This window comes from Lagopus muta, chromosome 2 (genome assembly GCF_023343835.1).
Source record: "Lagopus muta isolate bLagMut1 chromosome 2, bLagMut1 primary, whole genome shotgun sequence".
Classification (NCBI taxonomy): Eukaryota; Metazoa; Chordata; class Aves; order Galliformes; family Phasianidae; genus Lagopus; species Lagopus muta.
In genome coordinates this window covers 83,473,297-83,488,129 of record NC_064434.1, presented here as the reverse complement: position 1 = coordinate 83,488,129, position 14,833 = coordinate 83,473,297, and the positions used below count along the sequence as shown (strand labels likewise).

Below are 14,833 nucleotides of genomic sequence, written 5' to 3'. Positions count from 1 at the left end.
AATTAGCTGGGAGATTATAACCTCTTGTTAGCAATGTGGGTAGTAATATCTTCAGATGGTAAAACCAGATTTGAAAGAGAACATCTGCCTAAGCCTCAGGCTGTGAAAGCGAGCTTAAAGTGAAGTAAATTTTGAATGACTGTCACTGAACTTGTGCAGTTGAACCTGAGGGAGTATCTCTGTGTTAGAAAAACCTGATTTGTTGTATCTTGTTTTGGGTTTGCTTGGGCTTTGCCTTCTTTGAGTATAATAATGTTCTGTGTGAAAAATCTTCAGTCTCTCTGGATACACAGTTGATGTCTCCTTGTGTCTTTATATCCAACAGTCAAGCAAGTAACTAAATCCTGATAATAAGTGGGTGAAATCACAAGTTGGTTTGCTTCCCTTCCTCATTTTCCTTGTAATCAGAAGATGAAGTCACTTCAGAAATGCAGAGGAGGCTGTGCTACCATTGGCATGCCATGGCTGTGGTAAGCACACATTTTAAATCACAGTTTTAGAGCCTGTTTATGCAGACAAATGTCATGTGTTTAAAAATAATGAGTTTATTCAGAAAGAAAAATTCCCCAAAAGTGATTAATTAATGGAGACTCATTCTCAGTGTAATAGCCAGCTAGAATTATTTTAGGCATTCTCTTGAAGTCAATTACCTGTTGGAAAATCTGTTCTCTACACCAAGTTAGTCCAAGTTCCACAGCAGAAATAATGAAGCACTGGTATAAAGCCAGAAGCAGTAAATTTTTCATAGCTGCTTGTCCATTTCATTGTAATACATCAATAAGATTCTGAGACAGCAATCTGGTTTTTGAAGTTTAAAGTTAAAATAGAGACAAGGCAAACAGTGGCTTTTCTGACCAGTAATGTAGAGGTGTCATCTATTTTTTGTTAAAAAAAAAAAGACCTGGGATGCAATAATTTCCAGATGATTTACATAGTAAAGTAGTTTGCTTTTTCAAATGCATATATGGATTTGTGAAAAGTGAGAGTGACAATCCATAGGTGTGACTTGTGACTTCGTATTGCAGATGCTGACTCTTCAGCACGTTACCTCAGACTGCATCTAGTGTGAAAGGGAATAGCTGTATCATAGAGAATTCTAACAGAATTGTAATTGCTGCTGTTCAAGATTGTCACTGCAGTTATGAAACATAGGTAGATGCTGTGTGGCTCTGCCATAAAAGCCTCTGTCATGGTTCTTTCCTGGTCCTTCAACTTGTACCAACGTGCAAGCATGTAAATCATTGCCACAGTGGACAGCTGCCCTGCTGGGCTGGAGCTGCAGCCTATCTTCCCTCTCAGTTTGGTCTTTACTCCCTACTTTCAGAGTTTCATAATGAAGTTATAAAAACACATTTCACAATGAAACTTGGCAAAGTGACAGCTGAAGAATTATTTTTCCCTAGTCATTTTAAATGCGTCAACTCAGTATTCTAAGAAACAGAAAATGAGAGAATAACAGTATTTAAAAAGTGTGATGTCTCAGGTTGATCCTGATGGAAAGATGTCATTTGTCTTTTGATCATAAAAAGATCTGAGATCCAATAATTTCAAAATATTAATGAAATGCTACATAAGCATCAAATGGATATAGTGACTGGGGCTGGGACTGCTCTTTTCCTGTAGTTCATAACATGTCTTGTCTAGTTAAAGAAACAATATCTAATTGCAGGTATTTATGCAGTTGATGGACTAGAAATGCTTTGGTGGGATTGTTCTTGTCTCTGAAGTAAATTGAATGCATTTTGTAAAATTTTCTAATTATGTATTTACTCAAGGATCTGTTCTGATCTTCAGGGTAAGCACTACAACTAAATGTTGTAGTAGAAAAAGAGGTATTTTTTCTTTTTTCTTTTTTTTTCCCGTGTTGGTTCACACAAAGAAAGCTATGCTTTACCGTGCAGTATCGTGGTTCACCTTTCCACTTACAAAGGTAAAATCCATGTCAGCTGCATAGGAACTTTCAATTGTTTGGAAGGGATTTCTTTGGCTTGCATCATGACTTAATTTGAAAGACATTCTAAATATTAAATGATTTATTGTGTTGTTTTGTTTTTTCTTTTTTCAAATATACCAACATAATTGTTTTTGGAGGAGAGACATCCTGCAGTTGTATAACACCAAGTAAAGACTCTCTCTGAGTGTGTGTTTCTGTGGTTAGGGAAAATGAGGTGAAAAGGTGCCAGGGAGGAGGAAGTGGCTGAGAGGCCCTTGTAGTCTGAAAAAGCACAAAGTCAGATCCCATGGAGTCCAGGCTGCTGGTGAGGCAGTACAGGGAAGAAATAGAAGCTGAGGGACCATTGTACATATTTGGTGTCTTCAGAGGACCAAACTTCTCAATTCTAGGGGAAGCACGTAATCATTTCCTTCTCTGCTATGGAATTAATCCTACTTCATGCATTTTCTAAGATCAGAACGCAACCCTGAGTAGCAAAAAGGTTTGTTTTGAGGTATATTTAGCTTGCGTGAAAAATGTGTCATTTTTTCATTCTCTGGTTGTGCCTGCAAAACTGGAAGATCTTAAGACCCTACTGACTCACACTGCTGTGAGGCACAGCAATGTTTGTTGGTATTCTAAGGGGGGGAATTGAAACAATCATACATTCTAGAGAAAACATGCTTAATAAACCCACACAGACTGATTTGCCCCCAGTAGAGATCCTTTGCAACAAAATGGGTCGTTACATCATGTAAAGATAACTGAAAACCATAAAATGTATGTTTTTTTGCAGTAAGTGTCAAGTGAGACAGTGACAAGTGTCGTTTATGGTGTTCCATTTTGTTGTTTTCTTGACTTGTACCTGATGAGAAAGGAATGACTTGGCAAACAGCAGAGAGCTCCCTCTGTTTCATCCACCCAATTTTTTGTTACTGTTTGAAAGTAATTTTCTCGGGCAGATGTTATTTGTTGGCAGCCATACTGTTCTTAAAATACCCAAGAAACATACAATGAGGAACAGCAGTGAAAAAAAGACTATGGAAGACACTTGAAAATATATTGTGTTATTTTTAACTGCATTTCCAAAAGGACTGTGTTTTTAATATAATCTGCTTTGCTGAAGCATCTCTTAGATGAGAACTTCAAAATGTGGTAGACAAATTGTTTCAGCATGTCTGTGGGATAGGTAAGTCCTATTAACTCCATTTTACAGAGGGAGAAATCTGAACATCAGAGAGCTGAGAGCACTGTTTTCCAGCTTTCGTGTTACTAAATGACTGTCAGAACTAAGTATTGTATTAAATTTCACCCCCTAAGTCCAATTTAATCCTCTGCCTTTCCAGCAGGAGGTTTATTAGAACTTCAACTTTTCCATTCACAGGTTATAAAATGAGCAAAGGCAGGGATGAGTGTGAGATACAGGCAGTCAGTCTTGAAATGAACAGCATGTCTCTGAAGTTAATTATAAGCCCCTAAATTAAAGCGTGTCATAAATATGTCAGACTGGATGTAGCCTTCTCAAAGTTGCTCAACTTGAAACTGCTTAAGCTACCAGCATATCTCTTCTCTAAGTTCACAAAATGTGGGCAAATTCCCCAATAACTGATGACCTTAATATTATTAGTCTTCTGGTATTGTTGTTGTTAGGTTGTTGTTATTGTTTCAAAAAAATTTTAATCACATGTATGCTAGGTATTGATTACTGGGGATGTGTGGTCAGCAATGTTGCTTCATCCAGGGTATCAGAAACTTCAAAAGTGCAAAAGTCTAATAAGAAAGTTAAGTTCGTGATGAAAAGAGAAACTTAAAAGCACGGCAGTCTATAAAGGGAAAAAGTCTAACAGCAATTTTCAGTTCTCTAAATAAATGCTAAGTTGGTATGAAATATATATTGAGGTGGGGCTTGCTTAATGAGTTGGAGATGTATCTTAATTGACTTTTGTTAGGTCCTCCATTGTTTGAAAGAGACAAAAACTGTGGTTCTAGATACCTTAAACTCTGTTAGTGCTGGTCAGGCTTACACCAACCTGTTCTTCGCTTTTTTTTTATGCCAACTTCCTGCTGAACTTGGAACTGCAGACTAACTCACTGCTGCCAGTGGTCCCAGCCACAGCCAATTAGAGGACTGTGGAGGCTGCCCTGGCATGGAGATACTCATACCTTTCTATTTGGTAAGAGTATCTCCAAAACAAATGTTGATGCCATGGTGCCATCCCCAAAGGGCCCAGGTGAACAGAAACACTTGCACTTTGAGAATCTACAACAATTGTTCCTAATGAGGGGCAGAATTAGAGACCAAAAAGAGCCCTTCTCTTTCCCTCCTGTTTCTCAGTCATCACTTAACATTCATAAAAAGCTGGGAATGGTCACTTTTTGGAGTCATGCTTTACTCTGCTGAGAATCACTGGATCTTTGTCTTTGTATAAAATCAGCTATATTAGTAATTATCATCCTTGCCCACACTTTTCTGCACAGATAAACAGAGAAGCTGACTCAGGACATGGCAGCTTTGAGTGTTTGCTCTCCGGTATTGGATGTCTAAAACTGAAACTCAGTAAGAGGCAAGTTACTGGGAGGTGTTGCCATTTCTTCAGACATTCATAGAATCGACGAGGTTGGTAAAGACCTCCAAGGTCATGTAGTCCACCTACCACCAATATTTCCCTACTAAACTGTGTCCCTTAGTACAACATTTAAATGTTTTTTGAGCTTCTGGGGAGACAAATGAAAGAATAATTTGGTTTGGAATGTCTAACATGTTTTTTGACTACATCTCTCTAGCACTTTTTTGAAGCTGTGCAGTTCATTTCGAATTACATTATCGCAAAGGCACCAGAAACATGAAGGTGAGCCATTAGCTCATTAGTACCACCAGGAGAAGGTAAAAGAATTAGCAGTCTGTGATGGGCAGCCACAGCTAAAATACGTACTGTCTCTATGGAACTAGATGTGCTGCTAACACCAAGAGCTTGTAATAATACGACCTTTTAAAAATGTATGTTTCATAAATGGAAAAATGAACTAAAGAGGCAGCTGGTGAAGATTTCAAGAAACTGTACTGCTTGATTAAACACTAGATTCATGTAAATGTAGTATGTGTGAGTAGGGACTACAAGCACAGAGACTGCAGTGCACCTCTGACAAAGGCAGACAAATGCCAGCTCCGTCCACGTGCACGGCAAGTTACCAGGAGTTCAGTAAATTCCTGTGCTTGGAAAGCCTTGTGCCAGAAAGAAAAAATGAGCTGTGAAGTAATAACGGTGATAACAGCATTCAGTGAGGCAGGCGTAATGCCTCAGTTGATCCTGGCCTGCAGCACCATCACTCCTTGGCAGAACTTGGTGCCTGGGGATCTTCTCAGAAGTTCATTCTGACACTCAAGCTGATCTAGAGCAGAGCTTATTTTTTTTCTTGACAGTCATATTTGCACAGTACCTGGGTAAGATGAGTACCTCAAAACAATTACGTGAGAATTAATACTCTGGGGAGGGGTTCCCTAGTCATTTATAAAACCTCTCAGTACATTTGTGCTCTTCTGGCTTACTGTCAAGAAACCTGGACAGTGCTGAGCTTTGTGCTTCTGTTGGTGGCAAGCAACCAGAGAACAGCAAATATTGTCCCTCTTGTGTCAGTAGAAAAGCAAGTGCAAAATGGGCTGCAGGCAGATCAGATTTCATTTTCAAAATGAGCATTTGGTGTATTCTTTCTGCTTTCAACCCAACTCTTCTTGTTGATGCTAAGCGGCTGAAATCCCTGCTCCAGCAACTTGTGTCTGTGTAAGAGACTGCTAACAAGTCAAATCGTCTGGGATATGCAGAGTCTGGGCAGGCATCACATGCATTTCTTCTTTTTCTGACCCTTAAGGCCGTCTTTCATGCTGCTTCATGCAGCTTCTTTGGGGCACGCTTCTTTAACATTTGGATGCTCTAGAAAGGCAGACGTAAAGAAGGCATTGAGGACCTCAGCCTTCTCCTTGTCTTCCGTGGTCACATTCCCCGCTGCATCAATTAAAGGATAGAGATTATCCTTGGTTCTTCTCTTGCCTTTGATATATTGGTAAAAGGATTTCTTATTCTCTTTTACTGCAATCTAAGTTCAAGATGGGCTTTCGCCTTCCGGGCGTCCTCCCTGCATGCCTTAACAACTTCCTTGTAATCTCCCCTAGTAGCGTGTCCCTTCCTCCAGAGGACATAGACTCTCTTTTTCTTCCTGAGTCTTGACAGTAATTCCTGGCTCATCCACACCGGTCTTCTCCCCCCACGGCTCGCCTTACGCTATTCAGGGACAGTCTGTTCTTGTGACTTTAAGATTTCCATCTTGAGGAGTGTCCAGGCTTCCTGGACCCCTTTACCCTTAAGGAGCAGAATGGAATAGCAGTCCCATCCTGGTTTAACATATCTCTGAAATTATGGCCTCACTGTGAGAATTTCTGCCTCAAGTACCTTCTCATTTGAGCCAAATATTTGGTGTCCATCTGTTTTATCTACAGAGATACTTGATGCAGTTTTCTAGGCGAGTTAAATGTATGTAATTGCTGACTGGCTTTTGATGGAGCAGACATGACAGTGATTTGCAACTCCAGAGCAGTTTTCTGTCCAGGGATACAGTGACAAATGGAAATCTCAAAGGTGTTGGAACCAGTTGCAGGATGAGGTTCAAGCTAAAGGCTTGAACTCTCTGCTTAACTTTCCAAACAGGTGTGAAGAGTGTTGGCAGCTGCCACAGCGTTACATTGCTGCCTGCCCAGCAGTGGAGGGGCATACATGTACAGACACAGGCACAAAATCATTGCAACAGAGAAATTACACTTCACCACACATAATTTAATTGCCACTCACTGAATCATAGAATTGTTTGAGTTGGAAAAGACCATTACAGGTCATCTAATCCACCCCCCCTTGCAAAACAGGGATACCTACAGCTACATCAGGGTGCTCAGAAGGTTGTGATTCTTGATCACCTTTCCATGGACTGCTGAAGTTGTGTGGGGTACTAAATCCTTTTCTTCAGAAAATATGGTAAACTTGATTTAGGTGCTGCCATGTAGACAATACCCACTAACATCACAGACAAGATTGGCCAGTGAAGCCTAGGAAACTATGATGTGCAGTATGATTTTCTTTTCTCTAGAAAAATGCATTCTTTGAACCTAAAAGGTTAAAAAATTTACCGTACTAAGGAGCATGGATTAGTGGGGAAATATTGGTGGTAGATGGACAAGATGATCCTGGAAGTCTTTTCCAATCTTGGTGATTCTGTGATTCTATTGGGCAGGCTGGGCTGATGGCTGTATATGAAGCAGTGTGAGTCAGAAGTACAAATTAGCAATAAACTCTCAAGAAACACAACTTATATGCATAGGAAGAAAAATACATCTCATTGACGTGTTTTGTGAGGGATTAGGAAAATAAGCGAGATACCTGGAATAACTGAATGGAAGAAAATGTTCCAAGACAACCAGTTTCACTTAGAAGTGTACCAGATAGCAGCCCAAAACCCAGATCGGCTCAGTGGCACTGCTATAATGTCACTGTTGCTCCTGTCTGGGCAGAGCCCTGCTTTTGTGGGTTTTACAGGTTAGTAAATTTCCAGTTGTGTAACTTTTCCTATTTATAAACAAGTCAAAGTGAAAAGGGAAATGCTGGCCCACAGGATGCAACTGGATAAATGAAATATTAAATAAAAAAAAAGTCACAGGGAATTAAATCAAAATTCTGGTGAAGCCATAACCCTTATCCCTCATTGCTGTAACAGAGAGAAGTGAGACCCAAACAAATGTTGAAAAACTATTTTCTTCTTCCTTTGCAAAGGTTCAGCTACGGAGTGACTCAGCCTTATGTAAGGAAAGTCTGGATGGGGCATAAATAAATGCAAGTCACTATAAAGAATTTTCAGATTTTCTGTGAGGATCTTTCCCTTACAGGGTCTTTGTACTGGAAACGGAAAATGAAAGGGAAAGATTTGCATCAGAATTCTAATGGCTATAAATACAGATGAGATTATGCAAACCACAAGAAAATGTCATTTGCCTCCCTTTGCTTAAATGTGTGGAAAGGGGGTGGTAAGAGCACATACAAGGCGATCTTCACAGGAGAAGTGTAAGACTGTGGTTAAAAAAAAGACCAGACACACTACAGACATGGGATCTGTGAAAAAGCGAGAAGGAGGCAGTGATTTCCAATTGCTCCAGCCTTTCAGAAAATTATCACTTCACTTCAGCCTCTGATACGTGAGGCACGCAGCAATCATGTGTATCTGAGGATGCTGTTCCCTGGCCGTGCAGGCACATGTCAGTCACCTTTGCTGCAATGGCCACCCATATCTGAACACTAGGTTGTAAAACTGTTGCTCCCAGCCCAGGATTATTTTATGGAGCCAGGACAGACAGTCAGTCTCCCTTGAAACCTGTTTATCTATCTGGAAGTTTTAGAGGGTGTTATCCTCCAATTCATGTTGGTTTGGTGCTCTCCCAAAGCTCCCTAATTTTTCCTTTCCTTTCCAGTTCCCACATTTGGGGCTTGGAATATCTCTTTCTATTGGAAAACAGTCATTGGCTTGGGTGATAGCTGAGTCATTCTCTAAAGACTCTTTTTTCTTAAAAGGGCTCTTTAGGTTCTATCCTGACTGTCCAGCTCATAAAAATCTGGTTTCCTTGGATTGGGTGATTCCCATTTACTTTTATGTGGAATGTGATCAATAAGCGAGTAAATAACTTCTATGTCCCACATCGTGTGCAATGTTTGACTTGCTCTCCTTATTGAAACTAACAGTCTCTTGGGATCAAATGACTGTTGCTTTTGTCTTTTTTCCCCTCCCAGATTAAAAACTACGGTCCTGTTCTTAAAGGGGAGCTGCCTGTGGCCATGCTGAGCACTTCTCAGGATGAGACCTGCCCAGATCACCTCACACTGAAATTCCACGTCTGAAAGCAGTTTTAGAAAGACAATGGCAAATCAATTTCTTCTGAGGAGGATAAACAACTGGCAACAAATGTAGGCAGGAAAGGGTAGCAGTTCAGAGCATCCTGCAACAGGCTTCAACCTTGGTTTCTGCTTGCTTTCTGCCTCTTGAAGAATAAATGAGAATGTATATAGAGAAATGAGGTTCCTAGAAAGAAGTTCAAATTCCAGATGGATGATACCACCCAGGCACCAGCTGTTGAGGAGGTAACAAAGTCTGCTTTAAAAAAAGAAATCATCAGTGCCAAGATGCTATTGCTGCACTTTGGGGTTTTGCTTCTGTTGCTCTCATCTTGCTTTTAGGGCCACACGTGTCCAGGGTGTGTGTACAGTCCTTGGTATGAGAATCCTCCTCCTGATTACCATTGGAGAATGTAGCATGTATCAATATAATTATTGTTCTTTTAGAAGTGAAACCTTTGTCAAGCAATACCAAAGAGCAATCAAAGGTCACCTGGGCACTGGGAATGTTTTCCGTGAAGGCTGAAGCTCACAACTCTACAAGAGAATCCATGGTGATCTCTAAAGGTGAGAGGTTGCTTTACCTGGGTTTCCCTTCCTTTCAAAGACTTGCAGTCACTGCTCTTTCATATTCACAAAATGTGCTGAGCATGATGTGCTAGGATGTGGTGACATCTAGGTTTAGCTGGTGGGGCAGAGGTGGGGTGTGCAGCAGGTAGAAGCTCTTTTTGCGTTGTGCTTGTGTCATGTGGATGTGTTCTGGGCAGTGCATGCCAGTATCTGCTGACATGGTTGGAGGTGAGTCCAATGTGTAAGTGCACACTCCTGTGCAATCACGTGTGATAGGGTCTCTGGTGTCTTTACTAAAAGCTGCTCAGCAGTAGGAAACCAGGTTCTCTCTGGGTTACCAGCTTTGCTAATATTAGATTGCTGCAAGACTATTTAATGCTAGCAAGTGATCAAAGGCACAGAGCAGACTCCAAAAGAGATAAAGTGAAATGAATGAGACTGCCAGGTTCTCTTGCTGTTGTGACTATCACCAAAAAAATGTTACTGTTTGGAAGAATGCACTTCCACTCCTTCCAGTTCATCTTAGAATGCCCCCAAAAAATTGAGTTTGTGAAGAATCGTACATCACCTAGAACACGCGCTGTTGATCCACAAAATAAGTTTTCTCTGTTGTTCCTTAAATGGAATTATCATTTCAGTGCCTTCAAAACGAAACTTTATCTCTCTGTTCTAACATAGTACTATTAAGCATATCGAATCTTGGTGTGGATTTTTTAGGAAACTTAGAAGCATTTGGAATTCTAACCCTTTTACTCTGAATTAAATGTTTCAGGCTGAGCTGAAATAATGTCTGCTTTTCCTTTTTACACTGTTTAGAAAAATATGTATATAATTTTTTGTTCTGACAGAACCAGTTCAGCCTTCCCTCTTCCTTTGGTTAGAAACTTGAAGCTAGGAGTATTTGCCAGCTTTAAGTGAAAATTAATAAATATTCTTCAGACGTTGGGTGAGATCTTTAACTAGATTTGAGTGTTGTAATCCCACTGAACTCAAAGGAACCAGACTGATTTATATCAGATGGTTATCTGGACCTCCAAGGGGAATGTAATCAGCATCAGGGATTAAATTTGCCATTAATACACAATGATCTGTTTACATCAGCAGAATTACATCTGTGCTTCCTCACAGATAAATTTCTTCCAAGTTTCCACTAGTAATGTTGTCATCCTTGCACCGCGGGTCATGGTTCAAACTGGTAGCAGAAGGCCAGGAGGATTTTGCTGGAGCAGTGCTTCAGCCCTTGGGCCCAACATTTACTCCAGCGTTTGTGCCATCCTGGATTTTAAACAGTTTGTCATCATCTGTTCATTTTGTGTGCTTGCACCAGAATGAAACAGAATGAAAGGGAAAATCATTGCTTTCATTGCTTGTTTGTTTGTTTGTTTTGATGGGTGAACACAGTAGTATGAAAATACATACATATATGTGTATGCACACACATATTGATGTCAAAGGAATGTTATACAATAGGGATGCTTTGTACAGCTACCAGAAAGACCACTAGTATGGACAAACTAGTGGGGAAAAGCTCACTAAGCATGTGCGCTCATAAGAAGGGAAACTGCTGCAGTTTGTAGGAGTAAAACAAAACCTCTGATTTATGAGCACAAAGGAATTAGAGAATTTTGTTCTTCTCCGTTTTTCTCCAGTGACTTTGACAGCTCCTCTGGGTTTGAGGAGATACAGACTTTCAGGCTGGCGGGGTGCAGTGGACCAGCTGCTCTCCAAAGCTGATGCTGATCTTTGATTTGTATCTTAGTATTTTCCTTTTTGGACCAGTTAGTACCATTAAGCTCTTGCCTGTCCTAGTTCAGTATGCAGCAGCTTGCATCTCTAGAATGACTTGAGGAGGGCTTGTTCTACCTCTCCTAGATGAGGCTACAGTTCCTCTTCTATCTTAACCCTGAGAGGGTGAGTTCCAAAACCTAGAGAGATGTTTGAGCTATGCCTGGACCTTGTGCTGGTGCACATGTTGAGCATCGTGCACTTGTCCTACACTTTCATTAAATTTGTGTTTGTTGCAGGTGAGGGACTGAGCATGTCACTTTGGGTTGGTGGTATTGGTGAGAGTGGATCTTGTCTGTCTGAGTAGCATGAGCTTTTCTTCCACCACACCATTTAGCCCTTTTCTAGATCAACATCAATTATTTATATGCTTGAAATGATTAAAAATGATTAACATGGTGAAAACTGTCTAGGATTTATAATTTGCTATGAACAATTTAAACTAATTTTAGCAGGATTGTGTGGAAACATGGACAAGAAGAGGACCGTAGGAGAGGAGACAGCACTGCTGAAGTAGGGTGGGAAGCAGAATTTTTCCAGTGTGGGTGGATAGCTGTGGGTCTGCAACACTAACATAGATATTGGATGAAAGTGAGTTTTAGTCAGCCTTGTAAATATTGTCATAATTCCTGCAACCCACATGGGGTCTCGACCCTGAATTTGGAAACAACTAGATCTGTGCTCAGGGAAAGGAAGTGTCTCATGCCTCCTGGGCCAGCCCTTCCAGTGACTTATAGGTGACCTGCTGTAATTCACTGGGACTTTTTGATGCAATACAGGCAGGGCTAGAAAACACTCACTGCTCTCCTCGCAGAGTGACAAACCCCTGTTCTTGCAGAGTGACAAACCTTCTCTAGCCCAGGGAAGCAGGCAGCATAGGTGAAGGTACTTCTCCTGGGACGGCTGTCCTTTAGTTTTCTTAATGTTAACAGTTTATCAGTTGTGCTTGTGCTATAGATTTCCTCTGGGAAGGGAGGGATGTCCCGTGAGGTCTGGCGCATTCCTGCCTCCCAAAGGAAGATTTGGTGTGAGTGATAGTGGGTCCCATGGGAAGCCGTAGCAGTCATGGGAGATCCCTGAACACCTGAACCTGCTGTGCTGGAGGGCAGCAGAAGGGCTGTGCAAGGTGTGCATGCCCTGGTCTCATCCTGCTGAGGTCAGGGGAAATTATGCCCATGGCAGTAAGACTTGGTCTTGATGCATTTGAGAGTGGAGACATTGCACAGCTGTCTCCTTACAGGAACCCTGGCCTTATCCAATGCTCTGCTGTGTATGCCAATTAACCTAAGGCTTGCTTTTGACAGAGCTTGCTTGCTTGTACAAGTCCTGCTTGTCCCACATTTCTGTTCGAAATGGCTAACTGCACAAAAGAGAGCTTTTTAAGCATTAATAGGATTTTTGAAGATCTTGACAAAGAAACAAGAGTCTTTTAAATGTCTGCCTTCTTGCAGCAGTGAGGACAGAACCTTCGGAGTTATTTATAGTAATATATTTTTAATTGCATCTTCTAGCTGAGAGAGGCACTGGGATCTTCTGTATAATACCTTTCAAGGTGACCTTTGCACAGCTGTGTTGTCTGGACGAGCTGTGGTGTCACTGTTAGTAAGGGCACTCATTGGAAAAACAGCATCACCCATGTTAGGTCTATTTGCTCCCCGTAGAGCTGTAGCACTTGGGAAAGTGTTGGTGTCGCTGTGCCAGGATGTTCCTGTCCTGCTTTGATTAGCCATGGCCTCCTTGTATGGTCTTTGGTGGAGGAGAATAAGGGATGCATGGACATGTGGGGGCTCCTTCTTTCCTTGCCACGTGCATGCTGAGTGCTGTACTTATTACTGGCCTGAGGTCTTCAAAATCAGTCTTTTACAGTGATCATAGGTATAAAATCAATGTCTGTTGCTCCAGAGTTTTTCATGTGGTCTTAGAGACTGACCCAGAGACAGTTACCCCTCTCTATTAACCAACTTTATGTACCAAAGTTACTGATGTATGCCAGTGGAGGAGCCTGGTTTTCCTCAGCTGCCATTTTTGGCTAATTATTCACCTCTAGTTAAGGCTATGGAGAGGTAATCAAATGAGAACAGTGCATTCTCATGCTTTACAAGACATGGGTCTCTCCTACAGAAAATAAGAGTCAGCATCAAAGTTTCTGACCTGCAGGATGCTGGCTGCTCTCTGACCATGCTTCCAGCTGATGACTGCCAAAGAATCCACTGGGTAGCAGATTGGTGAGTGAGCCTTGTTCCTGCTGACAGGTGTCCACCTTGCTGTCTCTGCAGCTGGCAGCCTTAATGGTAGGCATGGCTCAGAGCTCCAGGGCTGAAGGAGCAGGAAAAACAAACAGCGCTCACATAACAGGATATGACTGCCTTGCTTCCATGATTCACATCCTGAGCTGCAATCCCCTGGACTGGTGCAGCCCAGCGGCCAGATCCTTAGCCGACTGATTTCTCTTTGAGGTCCAGGAGGCATTCTGATATTACTGCTATTTATAAGGAAACTACTTCTGGCCTGATTTAATCTGAAATCCCAACTCCTGGCTCTCTCCAGAGATGAAAATTTCTGCGTCATTGAGGGCTATGAAATGGGCTTTGTAGCACTGCCAGTTTTACCTAGGATTTTGATGGAAAAGTCATTTAAAGTGGAGGCAGCCTCATCTCCTAGCATTTCTTGCAGAGCTGATCTAAGCATTCACTGGGGAGGGATGTAGTGAGACTACTCATGAGAGGTTCATCCAGTATGCACTTTTGCTTTGTGCAAATATCTCCTTTTCCCCATACCCTTTTTTCCCCTGACTTTCAAACCATCTTTGGCATGTTCCGGCTGCTGTATTTTATTGAGGTGATTTTGGGATGGGACATCTTGGAAGCATCAGTTTCATGCTAACCCAGTGACACATTTTACTTTCTTTCAGAGCATCTGGGTGCAACCAGATAGACTCCGGTTCCTTTTGAATAACCAGAAAATTCCCAGATGCTGCCATACAAACTGTCTGCCACTTCCCTAACCTTCCCAAATAATGGTCCCCACTATTTATGGCAAAGGGAACATGTTGAGAAGGAGGAAGGTGCACGATGCTTGTCATTGATGTCTGTGAAAAATGAGAAATGAGTGTTTGTGGTATGCTCACAATGTCAGAAGGCAGCAGCTTTTATCTGATGCATCACTATCCAAACTCAAGTTCTAAAACACGCACTTGTCTTTTCCCCACATCTCTGCAACCTGGAAACCTGAGAATTTATCCATCTCCCTGATAAAAAGATAGCGTTATTGCTGTTTTTCTAATTTCTTGCTCTTAAGACTAAGTCCCTGCAGCTCCCAAGAGTTTTCTTTGAACATGACAACAGTTTTTTATAGCCCATTTCCTTTCCCTAGTTAAGTTTAGCTCCTGGTTTTCTTCTGTCTTATTCCCCAGGCTGATCTCAAAAGAAGTTACGCCTCTTGTGTTTTCTTCCTGCCTGCATCAAGTAGTTTATAATAATAAAGTTTTATATCAAATTGATGAAAAAAAATATGAAGGAGAAAAACAAATTTCCTTTCTGAAGCTCTCATGCCATTGAAATGCTCATAGCAGAAGGCTGGATGGAAGTGCTAACCCAGACCAGAGATGATGCAAAGGCAAATC

General features: G+C 41.4%; 1 long non-coding RNA gene across 2 annotated transcripts in view; it reads left to right on the top strand.

Moving 5' to 3' along the window:
- Positions 1–351: 351 nt before the first annotated feature.
- LOC125688741 (uncharacterized) overlaps positions 352–14,833 on the top strand; it is a 38,598-nt gene continuing 24,116 nt past the window's right edge. For both annotated transcript variants that reach the window (XR_007374860.1, XR_007374859.1), the window contains exons 1-3: positions 352–470; positions 8,755–9,102; positions 9,304–9,423. This is a non-coding gene — a long non-coding RNA (uncharacterized LOC125688741). The remainder of the gene's footprint in view (positions 471–8,754; positions 9,103–9,303; positions 9,424–14,833) is intronic.